The sequence below is a fragment of the Marmota monax genome, unplaced genomic scaffold, assembly GCF_021218885.2.
Source record: "Marmota monax isolate L192 unplaced genomic scaffold, Marmota_monax_Labrador192_F-V1.1 WCK01_AAM20220418_F8-fsc00123, whole genome shotgun sequence".
In the NCBI taxonomy this organism is placed as follows: Eukaryota; Metazoa; Chordata; class Mammalia; order Rodentia; family Sciuridae; genus Marmota; species Marmota monax.
In genome coordinates this window covers 4769776-4785952 of record NW_026692159.1, presented here as the reverse complement: position 1 = coordinate 4785952, position 16177 = coordinate 4769776, and the positions used below count along the sequence as shown (strand labels likewise).

At 38.5% G+C, this 16177-nt stretch overlaps 1 pseudogene; it reads right to left on the bottom strand.

Annotated features, from left to right (window-relative positions):
- Window positions 1-13463: 13463 nt before the first annotated feature.
- Window positions 13464-14628, bottom strand: LOC124076301 (ribose-phosphate pyrophosphokinase 1-like; annotated as a pseudogene).
- Window positions 14629-16177: the final 1549 nt, after the last annotated feature.

Sequence of the window (16177 nt, the reverse complement as noted above, 5' to 3'; positions counted from 1 at the left end):
TGAAGTCTGGTATTGCTATACCGCCTGATTCACACTTCTTGCTTAGCATTGTTTTTGCTATTCTGGGTCTTTTATTTTTCCATATGAATTTCATGATTGCTTTCTCTATTTCTACAAGAAATGCTGTTGGGATTTTGATTGGCATTGCATTAAACCTATAGAGAACTTTTGGTAATATTGCCATTTTGATGATGTTAGTTCTGCCTATCCATGAACAGGGTATATTTTTCCATCTTCTAAGATCTTCTTCTATTTCTCTCTTTAGGGTTCTGTAGTTTTCATTGTATAAGTCTTTCACCTCTTTTGTTAGGTTGATTCCCAAGTATTTTATTTTTTTTGAAGATATTTTGAATGGAGTGGTTGTCCTCATTTCCATTTCAGAGGATTTGTCGCTGATATACAGGAATGCCTTTGATTTATGCGTGTTGATTTTAAATCCTGACACTTTGCTGAATTCATTTATTAGCTCTAATAGTTTCTTTGTAGAGCCTTTTGGGTCTGCTAGATATAGAATCATATCATCTGCAAATAGTGATAATTTAAGTTCTTCTTTTCCTATTTTGATGCCTTTAATTTCTTTCGTCTGTCTAATTGCTCTGGCCAGTGTTTTGAGAACTATGTTGAAGAGAAGTGGAGAGAGAGGGCATCCCTGTCTTGTTCCAGATTTTAGAGGGAATGCCTTCAGTTTTTTTCCATTCAGAATGATGCTAGCCTGAGGCTTACCATAGATTGCTTTTACAATATTGAGGTATGTTCCTGTTATCCCTAGTTTTTCTAGAGTTTTGAACATAAAGGGATGCTGTACTTTGTCGAATGCTTTTTCCGCATCTATCGAGATGATCATATGGTTCTTATTTTTAAGTCTATTGATGTGGTGAATAACATTTATTGATTTCCGTATATTGAACCAGCCTTGCATCCCAGGGATGAATCCTACTTGATCATGGTGTACAATTTTTTTGATATGTTTTTGTATCCGATTCGCCAGAATTTTATTGAGGATTTTTGCATCTAGGTTCATTAGAGATATTGGTCTGTAGTTTTCTTTCTTTGAAGTGTCTTTGTCTGGTTTAGGTATCAGGGTGATGTTGGCCTCATAGAATGAATTTGGAAGTTCTCCCTCCTTTTCTATTTCCTGAAGTAGCTTGAAAAGTATTGGTATTAGTTCTTCTTTAAAGGTTTTGTAAAATTCTGCTGTATACCCATCCGGACCTGGGCTTTTCTTAGTTGGTAGTCTTTTTATGGTTTCTTCTATCTCCTCAATTGATATTGGTCTGTTTAGGTTTTCTATATCCTCCTGACTCAATCTGGGCAGATCATATGACTTAAGAAATTTATCTATGCCTTCACTATCTTCTAATTTATTGGAGTATAAGGATTCAAAATAGTTTTTGATTATCTTCTGTATTTCTGAAGTGTCTGTTGTGATATTGCCTTTTTCATCCCGTATGCTAGTAATTTGAGTTCTCTCTCTTCTTCTCTTCGCTAGCATCGCTAAGGGTCTGTGGATTTTGTTTATTTTTTCAAAGAACCAACTTTTAGTTTTGTCAATTTTTTCAATTGTTTCTTTTGTTTCGATTTCATTAATTTCAGCTCTGATTTTAATTATTTCTTGCCTTCTACTTCTTTTGCTGTTGTTTTGCTCTTCTTTTTCAAGGATTTTGAGATGAAGTATGAGATCATTTATTTGTTGGTTTTTTCTTTTTTTAAGGAATGAACTCCAAGCAATGAATTTTCCTCTTAGAACTGCTTTCAATGTGTCCCATAGATTCCGATATGTTGTGTCTGTGTTTTCATTTATCTCTAAGAATTTCTTAATTTCCTCCTTGATGTCTTCTATAACCCATCGATCATTCAGTAACCTATTGTTCATTCTCCAATTGATGTATGCTTTTTCCTTCCTTCTTTTATCATTGATTTTCAGTTTCATTCCATTATGATCAGATAAGATGCATGGTATTATCTCTACTCCTTTATATTGTCTAAGAGTTGCCCTGTGACATAATATATGATCTATTTTTGAGAAGGATCCATGTGCTGCTGAGAAAAAAGTGTAACTGCTTGATGTTGGGTGGTATACTCTATATATGTCAATTAGGTCTAGGTTATTAATAGTGTTATTGAGTTCTATAGTTTCCTTATTCAACTTTTGTTTGGAAGATCTGTCCAGGGGCGAGAGAGGTGTGTTGAAGTCTCCCATGATTATGGTGTGGTGGTCTATTAGACTCTTGAACTTGAGAAGAGTTTGTTTGACGAACATAGCTGCACCATTGTTTGGGGCATAAATATTTATGATTGTTATGTCTTGTTGGTGTATGGTTCCCTTAAGCAGTATGTAGTGTCCCTCTTTATCCCTTTTGATTAACTTTGGCTTGAAATCTATTTTATTTGATATGAGTATGGACACGCCTGCTTGTTTCCGAAGTCCATATGAGTGATATGATTTTTCCCAACCTTTCACCTTCAGCCTATGTATGTCTTTTCCTATCAAATGCGTCTCCTGTAGGCAGCATATTGTTGGGTCTTGTTTTGTGATCCATTCTACTAGCCTGTGTCTCTTAATTGGTGAGTTTAAGCCATTAACATTTAGGGTTATTATTGAGATATGGGTTGTTCTTCCAGCCATATTTGTTTATTTCTGTTACTAAACATTGTTTGTTTTCCTCTTTGATTATTTCCCCCACCCCTTTACTATCCTACCTCCCACTGTTGTTTTCATTGTTATTTTCCATTTCCTCTTCCTGTAATGCTTTGGCGAGGATGTTTTGAAGAGATGGTTTTCTAGCTGCGAATTCTTTAAACTTTTGTTTATCGTGGAAGGTTTTAATTTCATTCTCCATCCTGAAGCTTAATTTCGCTGGATATACAATTCTTGGTTGGAACCCATTTTCTTTCAGTGTTTGAAATATGTTATTCCAGGATCTTCTAGCTTTCAGAGTCTGTGTTGAAAGATCAGCTGTTATCCTGATTGGCTTACCCCTAAATGTAATCTGCTTCCTTTCTCTTGTAGCTTTTAAAATTCTCTCCTTATTCTGTATGTTGGGCATCTTCATTATAATGTGTCTAGGTGTGGATCTCTTATGATTTTGCACATTCGGCGTCCTGTAGGCTTCTAGGATTTGGGATTCTGTCTCATTCTTCAAGTCTGGGAAGTTTTCTTGTATTATTTCATTGAATAGACTGCTCATTCCTTTGGTTTGGAGCTCTGTACCTTCCTGTATCCCAATGACTCTTAAGTTTGGTCTCTTAATGTTATCCCATATTTCTTGGATGTTCTGCTCATGGTTTCTTAACAGTCTTGCTGAGCTGTCTATGTTCTTTTCCAGTTGAAATACTTTGTCTTCATTGTCTGATGTTCTATCTTCTAAGTGTTCTACTCTGCTGGTAGTATTCTCCATTGAGTTTTTAAGTTGGTTTATTGCTTCCTGCATTTCTAGGATTTCTGATTGCTTGTTTTTTATAACCTCTGTCTCCCTGTATAGTTGATCCTTTGCTTCCTGGATTTGTTTGCGTAATTCGTTGTCGAAGTGATCTTTCATTGTCTGATTTTGCTGTTTAATGTTTTCCTTGATACTCCAGATCATCTGAAGCATGCATATCCTGAATTCTTTATCTGACATTCCATCTGCTGCAGCTGTTACCTCTTCTAAAGTTGCGTTGACCTGCATTGCTTGTGGTCCTTTCTTTCCTTGTCTTTTCATACTGCTTGCGTATCTTTCCTGCAGGTGCGGGCGGCGGCTCTGCTCTCTCCTTATTCCAATTGGGGTGTCGTGGCTACCACGCCAGCAGGTCACTGGGCCTGTTCTGGGAGCTGGTGGCGGCTCTGTTCTGCCCCTACTCCAATTGGGGTGACGAGTGTACCACGCCGGCAGGCCACCGGGCCTGATCCGCCGGTCGGTTGCAGGTTTGCCTACCCTGCAGGCGCGGGCGGCAGCTCTACTCTGCCCCTATTCCAAATGGGGTGACGTGTCTGTCGTACCAGCAGGCCACTGGGCCTGTCCCGCTGGTCGGTCGCAGATCTGCCCACCTTTCGGGCACGGGTGGAGGCTCTGCTCTGCCCCTACTCCAATTGGGGTGTCATGACTACCCCGCCTGCAGGACGCTGGGCCTGTTCCTGGCAAGGGAGGCGACTCTGCTCTGTCACTACTCCAATTAGGGTGGTGTTTTTACCACGCCGGCAGGCTCCTGGGCCTGATCCGCCGGTCTGTTGTAGGTCTGCCTACCTTGGAGGCGCGGGCGGCGGATCTGCCCTGCCCCTCCTACCACGCCTGCGGACCCCTGGGCCTGATCTGCAGGTTGGTCACAGGTCTGCTCACCCTGCGGGCACGGGTGGCGGTTCCGCTCCGCCCCCACTCCAATTGGGGTCACGTGACCACCACACCGGTAGGGCCTGATCCGGGCGTGGGAGAAGGATCTGCTCTGCCCCTACTCGAGTTGGGGTGACGTGTGTACCACACTGGCAGGCCACTGGGCCTGACCCGCCAGGCTGTCACAGGTCTGTTTACCTTGCAAGCGCGAAGGGCGGCTCTGCCCTGCCCCTCCTACCACGCCCATGTACTACTGGGTCGTGGGTCTGCCCACCTGGCGGGTGTGGGTGGCGGCTCCGCTCCGCCCCCTCTCCAATTGGGGTCACGCGGTCACCACGCTGGCGAGCCGCTGGGCCTGCTCCGGGGGCTGGCGGCAGCCCGGCTCCTTCCCTCTGGCTCGAGGACAAATTGAGGAGACTCGGGTGACTGTGCCTCACCCCCCTTACCAGGAGACCAACTGCTTATGTCACCGCTGGTATTGATGAAGATCTCTCCTCCACCGCTTTCTGCTGACATCAGATCTCTGCCATGTTGGTATCCTATGCGAATGGCAGCATTTCGTTCCCCTTGCCGGGCAACCCAAGCAACGGGTGAGTCCTGACCGGCCCTCAGCAGGACCCGGACCGAGACGCAGTTTCCGCGGGCTCCTAGCCCCAGTCCAGGGAAGTTCCGGGAGCCGGAACTCGGCCGCTTAGTGCTCGGTGTAAGCTCCTATAAGTGTAAGCTCCAAGAAGCAGCCCCCGCGGGCTCAGTTCCGGGAGCCGGAATTCAGCTTCTTAGTGCTTGGTGTTTGCTCTGATAGTAGCAGGGTCCAAGAAGCAGCCTCCGCAGGCTCCGCAGCCCTGAGCCAGGGCGGTTCCGGGACGGTTCCGGGAGCCGGAACTCGGCCGCCCTGCGCTCGGTGTTCACTCCGATAAGATCAGATTTTAAGAAGCACCCAGGCGCTGAACCCTAGCAATCTGTCTGCAAGCCACAGGCGAATTGCAGCCTGAAATTACCTGTTCTATGGCTGAATGAGCTGCAGTCAGTCAAAAACAGGTATGGTGACGTCAGTTTACCAACATGGTGGCTGCTGGCCTCCTCTGTGGTCTGACCGGTGTGGAGAACCGAGATGGACCGCTTCCTTCCCCGTCTCGAACCCAGAATTCAGCCCTGAGTGCGGTGCTTGCGCGGCTGGCAGAAACTGCAGCACTGTAACCCTGCGTCTCTATCCCAGCGCGCGCTGCAGACTCTAGCCGCGGGGCGATTTGCTGAATAAGCAGTTTTACCCTCCGTGCAACAAACCTCTTGCGTTTGAGTCCCCGTAGCCGATCCTCGTGCGATGGAAATCCTTCCTCCAGGTTCCGGCGCACCCCACTATTGCTGGAAATTCCTAACAAGATATCCTTTAGCCGTCCTGACTTGTCATACTCCCACACAGTGAAGCAGCACACGGGGGTAATGCACTCCCCTCGCCGCCATCTTCCTTCCCTCCCTCCTTCTTTCTTTTCAACCTCTTAATATTTACTGAGATCTACTATATGCCAGACACTTGCTAAATGTCAGAAGCATAATGGTAAATATGATAGGCAGCCTGTGTTCCTATGGAATTTAAATAAAACTCAGCTCTATTTGACTTCAGGAACCATGTCCTAATCACTAGAATTCTTCATTCTTCACAATGTTGTTAGACTTAAATGAGTGAAACGATACAAAACTATTAAAATCTTCAAGGAATTTGTATTATATATGGGATATATGCACACACACACATATATACACATGCCTTACAATAAATTTTTTGAACCTACTCAAATATCACTTAGACATGACTAGTTCTGTAACTAAAATTGGATCCATTTGTGTCAAAATCTACTGGTTTTGTTGATAAAAAAAATTTATAGAGTCACAAAGCAGATATTTGCCTAGGGCTGGCTGTGGGAATAAGAAGTTACTATAACTAGGTATAAGTTTCTTTTTGGAGGAATGGAAATGTTCTAGAATTGGTGAAGATGTGGTGATGGTTGCACAACTCTGAAAAGGTACTAAGAAGCATTGTACACTTAAGATAAGTAAATTGTATGGCATGTAAATTATGCCACAAATCAAAATGTTAAAGCAATGTAGGTTGTTTCCACAGTTTAACTGTGAATTGTGCTGCTGTAAACATTGATGTGCCTGCATCACTCTAGTATGCTGATTTTAAGTCCTTTGGGTAGAGACTAAGGAGTGAGATAGCTGGGTCAAATGGTGGTTCCATCCCAAGTTTTATGACGAATCTCCATACTGCTTTTCCAGAGAGGTTGCACCAATTTGCAGTCCCACCAGCAACATATGAGTGTGCCTTTTTCCCCACATCCTCACCAACATTTATTGTTGTCTGTATTCTTGATAATTGCCATTCTGACTGGCGTGAGATAAAATATTAGGGTAGTTTTGATTTGCATTTCTCTATTTGCTAGAGATATTGAACATTTTTCCATATATTATTGAATGTATATCTTCTTCTGAGAAGTGTCTGTTCAGCTCCTTAGCCCATTTATTGATTGAGTTGGGTTTTTTAATTTTTTTTTTAAATCATAGTTGGACAATTTTATTTATTTATTTACTTATTTATTTATTTATTTAATGTGGTGCTGAGGATTGAGCCCAGGGCCTCACACGTGCTAGGTGAACACTCTACTGCCTGAGTTGTTTGATTTTTTTGGTGTTAAGTTTTTTTCTTTAGATATCCTGGAGATTAGTGCTCTATCTGATGTGCATGTGGCAAATATTTGCTCCCCAAATGTAGGCTCTCTCTACACCTCATTGATTGTTTTTTTTTTTTTTTTTTGCTGAAAAGAAGCTTTTAGTTTGAATCTATCTCATTTATTAATTCTTGATTTTATTTCTTGTGCTTTAGGAGTCTTGTTAAGGAAGTCAGGGCCTAATCCAACGTGATGAAGATTTGGGCCTACTGTTTCCTCTATTAGGTGCAGGATGCCCTTCAGTAGATGAATGGATAAACTGGTATATATATATACACCCAATGAAATATTACTCAGAATTAAACAAGAATAAAATCATGGTATTTGCAGGTAAATCGATGGAGTTGAAGGATATCATGCTAAGTAAAGTAAGGCAATCCCAAAAAAACAAAGGCCGAATGTTCTCTCTGATAAGTGGATGCTGATCCATAAAGGGAGTAGAGAGATATAGGAAAAATGGAGAAACTTTGATGGGGCAAAGGGGAGGAAGGGGTAGGGAGGGTTCATGGGGTTAGGAAAGATGGTGGAATGAGATGGTCATCATTACCCTAGGTACATGTATGAGTGCACAAATGGTGTGATGCTACATCATATACAACCAGAGAAATGAATAGTGGTACTACAGTTGTGTACAATGAATCAAAATGCATTCTGATGTCATATACACTTAATTAAAATAAATAAATTAATTGTAAAAAGCAATGTAGATTAATAAAAGCCTATGAATCAGTCTTGATGGGAAAATATGGTGAGTTGTACTTCTGGATTGATTAAGAAAGCAACAAGATCATTAAAAGCACACAAACCTTATGGGGATGCACATGGAAAAGATTACTTGAAAACAAGTCCTGCATATCAGGAAACATTCTAGAAATCGTGGCACAGGGGCACCACTCTGTAGAGGTATAACAGGGCAAGTATATTAAATGTTTAAAATATGTTAATTATGTTTAACATATGTTAATTTGGACTACAATTAAAACAATTGGTTTTGTAAGAAGAAAACAATTTGGGGATCATTTTCACCAATAGGCAGGATTCATATCTGATAGGAAGGCATTATTAATTTGCCATATCATTTGATCATTTTTTAAGCATTCTGCCTAAAAATTTATAGTGGTTAAAAGCACTTGAATCTGTGGAAACAGCCCAGATGGGTCACATACCTGTTAACTATTGATCCTAGGCAACTTTCCAAGTCTCAGTTTCTTTATCTATAAAACAGGAAAGTATGAACATTTATCTCTAAAGGCTATGAAGATTGTGTTACTACCTATAAAATAAAATACTTCTTACAGTGTCCTGTATATCGGAAACATTTAATAGTTGGTAGTTTTTATTATTCTAAAATCTTATATAACAACCAGTTTTAGGGACCTCAGAGATAACAGTACCTTTGGTTAAGAAAATGCCTGTACTATTTCTATACAGTACAACTTTTAAATCAGCATTGCTATTAAATAGCTAGATATATTCCATAGAAATGCAAACCTTGCCATAAGCAAAGAATGGAAACTGAATTAGCGCCAACCATTCTTAAAATTTCCTTGAGAACCATGGCACAAACACTCAGTGATAGGTGACTATTTGGTAGGCTGCTTTACTGACCTTATCCTCAGTGTTTGCATTTGGTGATTGAACCTTCCTCATTGGATCAGTTTGTGGGTTAAGTGAAAAAACACATGCAAAAGTACCCAGTTCATGAACTATTTTTAGGAAATCGAGTGCCAGGCATGTTAGCTAGTTTGCCTAACATCACAGGCATAGTGAATAATAAAACTCAGAGTTGCACCTACTTGATCTTATTTTATAACAAATAATTTTACCTATTATGCTTTGCAACTTATTGGCTATGGACTTCTTATCCTGAATAATATCATTTTAAAATATGGGAATAATAGTATCCCTGCATGGTATTGTTAGAGCAATTAAACAAGATACATAAAACACTTAGAATAGTGTCTGGTATGTTAAAAGGCACTTAATAAATGTCATTTAAAATTCTATCACTATAATTAGTTTTGCCCCAGGCAATATCTCCTGGAATTAGTTCCCAACTCATAGGAGGAAAAGTGAAAAGAGGGAACTCCAGTGCAGGGTTTATTTCAATCTGTATCTCAGTAAATTTCAATCCCATTCCTGTTATTCATTTTAAAAACCCTGGAGTCTTTCTTGACTCCTCCACTTTCTTTCCCACCTAATTTACACAATATCAGGAAATTATTTTGGCTCTGCCTTCAGAATAGATCCAGAATCTGGCCCCTTTCATCACCTCATAGCCACCACCAAGGCCCAGACCAACATCAACTCTAAAATAGATTAGCAGCTGCTTCCTGTCTAGTGTCCTTGCTCATTGTTTTGGCATCCTTCAGTATATTCTCAGCACAAAGTCCAAAATGACTCTGTGAAAACATACAGCATTTCATGTTATTCTTCTTCTCTCCTCCTATTTTTTTCCTTTTTTCTATTAGTAGCTGCATGGTCACCTTTCTAACTTGCCTATTAGTAATCTACCCCTGCGTAAGAAAGTACACCAACATAGCAGCATGAAACAACACACATTTACTATATAAATGCTTCCATGAGTCAGAAATCTGGAAACTGCTTTAATTGTTTTACATCTTGAAAAATCTCCTGGGTTATACCTGCTCAACTCTCCCTTCCTTAGCCCTGACACCTGAAAAATCATCCTGTAGATTTTTCTTTTACAGAATGTCACACCACTGGAATCATATAGCATGTTGCTTTTCTAGATGGCTTCTTTAGCTTAGCAATATAAATTTGAGATCCACCCCTGCCTTTATGTGGCCTGATAGCTCATTTTTATTGCTAAATAATTTTCCATTATGTGGGTGTTTGTCTATTCACCTATTGAAGGACATTTGCTGCTTCCATATTTTGGCTATTATAAATAAAAGTGCTGTGAGCATTTGTGTGCATATTTTTGCATGGACTTAAGTTTTCATATCAACTGAATAAATACCTAGAAGTGTGGTTGCTGAGCTTTATGATTAAAACTATGTTTATTTTGGAAGAAAGTGCCAAATTATCTTCTAGAGTTTCTATATCATTTTGTATTCCCACTAGCACTGAGTGAGATTTCCTGTGACTCTAGATTATCACAGCCATTTGGTTAAAAAAAACAAACAAACAAACTATATATATATGTGTGTGTGTGTGTGTGTGCGCGCGCGCGTGCGCGCACACGTGATCACAATGGTAACTTATTGTTGCTTTAATCTACAATGTGCTAATGGAAAATGGCATTGAATATCTTTTTATATGATCATTTGCTACATGTATATCTTTTCATGTGATTTATCAGGTTAACATAAATACCTTCTATTTCTAATATGCTGAGAACTTTTATATTGAATATGTTAGATTCTTGTTAAATGACCTTATGTTGCCATTGATCACAATGTTTTTTCTTTAGAATACAGATAATGTGGCTCACATATATTGATTTTTATGTGTTAAATCAACTGTGCATATATGTAAGAAATCCCAATTTCTCATGGCATATAATTTCTATACATCATTGGATTCAATTTAAACATAGTTTATTGAGAATTTTTACACCTATGTTCATAAGAAATATCAACCCTTGGTTTTCCTTTATTGCAATGTTTTTATGTCAATTTGGTATTGGGTAAATGTTGGTAAAAGTGAGTTAGTAATTTTTATATCTGATTCTATTTTCTGGAAGAAATTATGAAGAATTGTTTTTATTTTTGTTTTTAGACTAAATTTTTAATAGACTTTACCAGTAAGAACATCTGGGCCTGGTTCTTTCATTTTTAGACGGCTATTAATTATTGACTCAATTCTTTTAATAGACATAGATCTACAGAAATTATCTGTTTCTTGTATGAGTTTTAATAGTTTGTATATTTCAAAGAAATGTTTTATTTCATCTATATTATTAAATTGGTGGACAGATATGATTATTTCTAATATTCCTTCATTATACTTTAAATATCCTATACTTTATTTTATTATTTATTCTGATTTGTTATACATGATGGCAGAATGCAATTTATTTTATATTACACATATAGAGCACAATTTTCCAAGACACTGATTATACACAAAGTATTTTCACACATGTACTTAGGATAATGATGTCTAACTCATTCCACCATCATTCCTACCCCCTTGCTCCCTCCCTTCCCCTCCCTCCCCTTTGCCCTATCTAAAGTTCCTCCATTCCTCCCATGCTCCCCACTCCAATCACCATTATGAGTCAGCATCCTCATATCAAAGAAAACATTTGGCCTTTGTTTTGGGGGGATTGGCTTGCTTCACTTATCAGTATATTCTCCAACTTCATCTATTTACCTGCTAATGCCATGATTTTTTCTCTTTTATTGCTGAGTAATATTTCATTGTGTATATATACCAAAGTTTCCCTACCTATCCATCTACTGAAGGGCATCTGGGTAGGTCCCACACTTTAGCTATTGTGAATTATGCTGCTATAAACATTGATGTGGCTGTGTCCCTGTAATATGCTGTTTTTAAGTTCTTTGGGTATAGACCAAGGAGAGGGATAGCCAGGTCAAATGGTGGTTCCATTCTCAGATTTTCAAGGAATCTCTATACTGCTTTCCAGTTTGGCTGCACCAATTTGCAGTCCCACCAACAGTGTATGAGTGTACCTTTTCCCCCACATCCTCGCCAACACTTATTTTTGTTTGTATGCACAATACCTGCCATTCTGACTGGAGTGAGATAAAATCTTAGAGTAGTTTTAATTTGCATTTCTCTAATTGCTAGAGATGTTGAACATTTTTTCATATATTTGTTTATTGGTTGTAGATCTTCTTCTGAGAAGTGTCTGTTCACTTCCTTGGCCCATTTATTGATTGGATTATTTGTTTTATTGGTGTTAAGGTTTTTGAGTGCTTTATATATCCTACAGATTAGTGCTCTCTGATGTGCTTGTGGTAAAGATTTGCTCCCATTCTTTATGCTTTCTATTTACCTCACTGATTGTTTATTTTGCTGAGAAAAAGGTTTTGAGTTTGAATCCATCCCTCTTTGATTCTTGGTTTTAATTATTGTGCTATAGAAGTCTTATTAATAAAGTTGGGGCCTAATCTGACATAATGGAGATTTTGGCTTACTTTTTCTTCCATTAGGTGCAAGATCTGTGGTTTAATTCCTAGGTGCTTGATCCACTTTGAGTTGAGTTTTGTGCATGATGAGAAATAGAGGTTTAATTTCAGTTTGTTGCATGTGGATTTCTAGTTTTCCCAGCACCATTTGTTGAATAATCTATCTTTTCTCCAATGTATGTTTTTGGTGCCTTTGTCTCTAAGATAACTAAAGTTATGTGGGTTAGATTTTGTGTCCTCTATCCTATACTTTAAATACATAAGTAATGATTCCCTAATTTATGTAATTAGTAATTTGTTTCTTCTCTTTTCTTTATTGGTTAGCCTTACTGAAATTTTATTAATTTCATAGATATTTTTAAAGAACTAGCTTTGCATTTTATTAGGTTTCTCTATTGATTTCATGTTTTGAATTTTATTGATTTCTATGCTGATTTTGATCATTTATTTTCTTTGGTTCTCCCAAGGCTTAATTTACTTTTCTTTCTTTAGTTCCTTATGGTGAAAAAAATAGCTTACTCATTTTAGGCCTTTCTTCTTTTCTAATATATACATTCAGTACTTTATAATGCCCTCTAAGAACTACCCGCACTGCATCCCATATTTTTTTTCTAAAAGAGGCAGGGTAGATTTTATTCTAAAAAATATCACAGGTTTTTCTATTATAAAGGGACCTAGATGCCCTTCAATAGATGAATGGATAAAAAAATGTGGCATTTATACACAATGGAGTATTACTCTGCACTAAAAAATGACAAAATCATGGCATTTGCAGGGAAATGGATAGCATTAGAGCAGATTATACTAAGTGAAGCTAGCCAATCCCTAAAAAACAAATGCCAAATGTCTTCTTTGATATAATGAGAGCAACTAAGAGCAGAGCAGGGAGGGAGAGCAGGAGGAAAAGATTAACATTAAACAGAGACATGAGGTGGGTGGGAAAGGGAGAGAGAAGGGAAAATGCATGGAAATGGAAGGAGACCCTTATTGTTATACAAAATTACATATAAGAGGTTGTGAGGGGAATGGGAAAAAAAAACAAGGAGATAAATGAATTACAGTAGATAGGGTAGAGAGAGAAGATGGGAGGGGAGGGGAGGGGGGATAGTAGAGGATAGGAAAGGCAGCAGAATACAACAGACACTAGTATGGCAATATGTAAAAATGTGGATGTGTAACCGATGTGATTCTGCAATCTGTATTTGGGGTAAAAATGGGAGTTCATAACCCACTTGAATTTAATGTATGAAATATGATATGTCAAGAGTTTTGTAATGTTTTGAACAACCAATAATAAAAAAAAATAAAGGGGCATGTGTGACCACGTAGGAAACAGATTCCCCATTATGGGTTTTCCTGATGGCTTCTGTAAGGATAATGGAGATATTAATCACTTGTATTTTGGAGCAAAGCTTCATCTTGTTCTCTTGAGGTATGGTATTGATGACCACTATTCTTCAAAACACATCAGAAATGGCTGGCCAGAAAAAATTCCATGATTCAAGATAGCATAACTCTGGTGACTACAGCTGAGAGAAGGTTGTCAGCTGTATAGCAAATTGTGCCATAGGTTTCAGCTGTGTCATTCATAAGGATATCCTCTGATATCCTTTGCATCTTCCACTAGCACCATGAAGTTTACTTCATTGGCCTTCTTCCATTCATTGTGAATCAATGCAAAGTCCACATTAAACCAATCTGCAATGGAGGTCACTCTCTTGGCTCTACCAACATCAGGTAACATAATAATGCAGTTCCTCCATTCAGAGATATTCTCCCTAATCCACTTCAGGACCCCTGGCTCTTTATACAGATTGTTATGTGATATTTATTGGTAACAAAAAAGTCTTAAATTTGAGAAGCATGTAGATCCATGATGATAATATGATCTTCACCAGCCACAGGTTGCATATTTGTGACAAGCTTTGTTGAGATTAGAACCCAGCCCTTGTTCTTCTTATCCTGCCAGACATAAGGGAAACAGGATGACTGTGGTAACCTGGCTTGCTGAAGCAGTCTTTCTGGGATTAATCATGATCTAAAACACCATTAGATTGTTGTTAATTTCACCACAGCCAGTCTGAAAGAAGAATGCAGACACCTTCTTCAAGTACATTTTCACCAATTTCCACACAGGTTTCTTGACTGCTGAATTTCTTAGTTACTACCTTACCTAGATAAGGTAGGATAAGTTCTGATGGGAACTGCTGCTGCAGATTTTGATATTCAGCATATTGAGAAGCTTCCCTAGGTGCTCTTTGCTCAGTGTTACTGTGGAAACCAGAACTGAAGTCATCCCATAAATTTTGAAAAGTTTGTATTTTCATTTTTATTTAGTCCAAAATATTTTTCAATTTATCTGAAGACTTCTTCTTTGAGCTATGCATTATTTAGAAAAACAGTTTAACTTCCAAATATATGAGAATTTTTTTCTTACCTTTCTGGTATTACTATCTTGTTTAATTCCTCTGTCATTTAAGACCATATTTTGAATGCTAGACTTTTTAATTTGTTTTATGACCTTCAATGTAATCTATTATGGTTCCCAGGTCATTAACCTGGCTGAAACTTAGCATCACTTTCTTCACAGTACATTTTTCACCTTGAATAGAATATATTGCATATGACCAATTGTTCTCTTCCATTTATTGAAAAACAAATATAAAGAGACAAGGCTGAGTTCTTGTTTAGGATAGTATATGTACACTAAACTTAAAATTCATCTAAAATTATCAAGTCATAATAAAGATACCTTATGTGCTATAGAACTCACAGAAGCCAAAAAGGATAGGGACACATAGATAGAAATGTTCACAAATTGTTGGAGGCTGAGTGGATCAGCTTCTAGGAGAGAAACTCATAGAGCAGGAGACTTAGGTATGACTCCATCCTTTTGTGGGTACCTTCATCAAGTTATGACAGAGAAAAGCCAAGAAAACATTTTGTTTTAGTTTTCACAGGAAAAGGAAAAAGAAATCCTTGTGAAATATTCCCAGATCATTCTCCACAAATTGGCCTATACTACAAGGAAAGACTTTGACAGAAATTTACTCCATCTGTGGAAGGACATTTACTTGAATCTAGCTACCTCTAGCCTTCCTTGCTCACTTCAAAAAAGGTAAAAAAAGGATAAAATACAACTGTGAAAGTCACAGTCTAGGAGAAACCAAAGGAGCTAGAAGAAGAGAGGGGGATCATGAGAATGGGCTTACTTTCAGGCTCTCTTATATGTTGAGAAGAAAGCATCAGCAAAAATGAAGGTGCAGGACTGTTTTCTGACTCAACCTGTTGGAAGGAGGCAGAAAGCAGAAGAGATAGTTAACATGCATGTATGATCTTTCAGTGCATGTTGACCCTGCAAAATGGTAATCATGTCCAGATGGGTACTATAAAAATTTGATCTATTCTAGTTATTATTCTCTCTTCTTCTGGAATTATAGATATTAGTTGAACAGAGCAAGGAAGTTCTTCCTTTATTAGTCAATTATAAGTATGGTTAATCTTAATATGAAAGGAGAAGGGGAACCTATGAGGGCTGGGTTGGTTAGGAAAGACTGTCAAGAAGCAATGCTTTATTACATCATCCTCAATGATGAGTTAGAACTAGGTAAAGAGGATAAGGAGGATAGGATTTTCTGGGTAATATGGACAAGTATCATGAGCAAAGACCTAGAGGAATGACAGAAAACGACCTATTTGAGGTTTGTAAAAAATTTTGCACAACCATAATATTAAATGTCATTAAGGGAGTGGAGTAGGCTCAGAAAATGAGGCTGAAGCAGGAGGCAGGAGGCAGATCATGCAAAATGGTGGATCTATTACCAATGAACTTAGACTTTAAGTATAATAGTAAACCACTTAAGGGTAATACATCATTAGATTTCTTTTTGGAGAAGATGATTCTGGTTGATGTGTTAATAATTGTAGGTGAAGGTGTGGGTGGAGGTTACAAGGGATATTGGGGACACCAAAGAGAAGTCCCAGTTTGAATGTCATGTTGGCAATAGCCATGTAGGTAAATTAG